Below are 3,535 nucleotides of genomic sequence, written 5' to 3'. Positions count from 1 at the left end.
TTTGGTTTTAAGAAATGAAATATGCTTAGTGTCAACTTATTCAGAAAATCTCTTCTCTAATCTCACCCCTGAAATGAATGTTGAAAGATAACACTCAAAATCATCAGAATATGGTTTTTAATTGATCATAGGGAGGAGAATGAATAACATGCTTTTCGTCAGCTTCTGATAATGGATAAAGAAGTTAGTTATTATAGCTATTTTGATAGTTCTGTTGAATAAGTTTGTATAGCAAAATTTTAGTCATCTGAATATTCTACTAACTGTTCAATGCATAAATTTAATCATGCTGGTTCAGATGCTTTTTGAACTTGGCTTAAATTAAAAGTTTTATATGATGTTGACTAGAAACATAAATTGAGTTTACTAATTCACATGTCTTGAGTGTTAGTGTTGATATTTTCTTATCTTATTTGTTATCAGTTTTAATGTTTTATTGTGGCTTTTGTTTCTATGTGAAAATTCTTAAATATCTTCAATTTCCTACCTGATTTAAGGTCCTACAAATGACATGCTTTATGTTTTGTTCTTTAAGTTTCTTTATTCAATTTTATCGCTTGTTTTTCTTGAATTTGTTGAAATTTTCTGTTAGGGTTTACTTTATTATAATGCTCTCTTTTGCAGTACGAGACAACATCCTTTATTTCTTCTTGAATCTTTATATCAAGCATCTCTATTTGACAAGTCTGAATGGCCATGGATGCTAATAGAGAAGATCCAAACAGGTATGGTGCTGAGCATTAGAGAAGATGTTTTCTTTGCTGCATTTTCAATTCGATTGAAGTCTCATTTGCTTTTCCATTCAATATATTTCATATTAACTTATGAAAATTTTAATGTGAATTCAATATCGATGTAATGCCATCTATAGTGTTTTTTTTAAATTCTTACTCAGATATTTTTCATGTTTTAATTTAATTTTATTGGCCTCTCATTTGTATGTGGGCTAGATTTCAGAAGTTGTTGTAATTTATACAATATGTATGTTAGTTTTCTAATGTGGTCTCTTGGGTATTTTTCATTATTATGCTTTTAGTTTGTTACAATTTTTTTTGTATACTTAGTTAGTTATTTTCTTGGTTAAAAGTCTCGGTCTTAAATTCTAATCGTGCCTTTATATGCTAATAGGAGGTTTTTAGCAACCCAGGTATATTGGCCCAGCGAAAAAGAACTGGCTTTCAGATTTTGTGATCTCAGTCAGCAGGTAATGAGATATAATGGCCAATATGCAGTTTTGTAGAGTAGTGTCAATCTCAATTAATTAGATTACTGATTTGGCTTTATGTTCTTTAATTTGTTATTTTCTATTATTTTCTTCATCTGTGAGACTGATTGCTTTGCACCTTTGTCGTTTTTTTATGGATATTTTTTTTAAATTCATTGAGATATTTACTGAACTAGAATTTTCTCAATTATTTATTCTAAAGTTTTCTTCTCATTATAATGTTAGTTCATTTACGTGATTATTGTTCTCTTGTGTTGCTCAGTTGGTAATAATAGTAGATTTAAAATACCTCTATTTGCTAAATGATTAGGTAAGATTATGTGAAGCTTTTTTAGCATGTTTAGTTACAAGAGTTAACTTTGTTAAGAAATTTGAATATAGGGTGATAGAGCTCTTCCCTCAAATTTTGTTTCAACTCATGGGGAAGGATTCGGGCCAATATTCTATGTCATTGACGAGTTAGATAATTGTTTATCGTTGGAGGTGATCAAAAAGAATGATCAGTTGCTGATAACTGAGTACTCATTTGAAATGATTAGAACTTTCTATCTTATCGATAGACCGGCATGTGTTCAATTTAGGTACGTTGGTTTTGGAATTTTTTTTATTTCATTGTTTGATAAAGACAACCAACCCATCCAATTTCACCTTGATCCTGATTGCTATGTTCCTGAGCTAATGGACCCAGAGACACTTGATAATGTGTCAAGAGTCTTCCACATAAAGTATACCAGGATGGAAGAAGACTCATCAGCTGATGTCATTGTTCTGTCTGGGTCTGAACCATCGGATGAACAGTTTTCATCGGATGGTGATGAAGACAATGATCAAGATGGGTCACTGGTTGGGGATAATCCAGATAATCCCATAAATTTGTCTAGTGGCAGCAGTTTATCATTGGAAGTTGATGAACACATTAATGTGTCAAACGAATTGCCTGATCCTAGGTAATGCTACATGTAACTATTTTCCTTTCTTTTGTATTTTAATATCATTTGATAGCTTTTTATTTTTTACTGTCATGATTAAGGTTCATATTATCTTGAATTAGATATGCTCCAGAGGTTTCTTATGAAAAGAAGATCACAGCTTGGGATGTTGGACAGTCTAGATTGGTAAGTTGATCTTAAAGAGTGTTTTCTTTTTTTTTTCTTACAAACTTATTGGATGTTCTTCCTAAATCTGTTATTCATTGTGTATAAAAATATTATGTTTATGTTAACTATGAATTATTTGTTGCAGTATTTGGCTTCAAAATTTGCTGTGTATCTTAAACCATCTGGAGATGGTTCGATTTGGACGATCATTGGTCCAGATTCCAATGTTGAGAAGAATGAGTTTTTTTTTTCAGTTACTTAAGAGTCGAGGAAGACGTACAGAATGGAAATTTGGGGTCGGGTGGAGTGAATGTTGTAGAACATATAATTTAAAGGAGGGTGATACCATCACTTTGAAACTTAGCTCGATAGCTAACCGCCAGATAGAATTATCGATTCAGCGTTGTTAGGCCTCCTATGTATAACTCTTTTTGATGGATATTGTGAATTATATGTTAAGTTGTCTTGAAGATATTTTATTTTTTGTTTAATGAACAAATTTATATATGTTGTATATATTTTGTTTTGGTAATAGTAAGTATCCTAATGTTATGTGTTCTTAAGATAATATGTAATAGTAAACTACATCTCTATTGTACTTTTTTTTCTGTTTTTTTTTTAGTGTTTAGCAATTGTTTGAATATTTTATTAACTTTTATTATCTTACAAAATATGTTATATATTTATTGACATATTGAATAATTTTTGTAATCCATTTTTTTATTTTAGTCTAATAATAATTTTGTAATTATTCAAACTTAATACAACATATCTATTTGTATAGAATATATTTTAGTTATATTCTTAGTATTTTTTTTTTAAAAAGTTTAAATTTCGTGAATCCCGTGCATTGCACGGGTTATCACGCTAGTATAGTAATACAAATGGGGAGTTTATATGCTGATGTGGCACTCATACGTTAGGTCTGGGAGCTTATATGGTATATGCTTAGGTGTCATCACTAGAAATTTTTAGATCTATATTTATAAATTATAAATTATTATTTTCTTATGTTGTTATTTTCAAATTTTAAATTATTTGTTTGGGTTGTTATACTTAAGTTGTTATTTTTTAAATTTTAAATTATTTTATTTAGGTTATTATTTTTTAAATTTTAAATTATTTTATTTAAGTTGTTATTTTTTAAATATTAGATTTAATTATTATTTTTTAAATCTTAGATTGAGTGTACTTAGGTTGTTATTTTTTAAAT

This window comes from Arachis duranensis, chromosome 9 (assembly GCF_000817695.3).
Source record: "Arachis duranensis cultivar V14167 chromosome 9, aradu.V14167.gnm2.J7QH, whole genome shotgun sequence".
NCBI classification, from domain to species: Eukaryota; Viridiplantae; Streptophyta; class Magnoliopsida; order Fabales; family Fabaceae; genus Arachis; species Arachis duranensis.
This window is presented reverse-complemented; position numbering follows the sequence as displayed.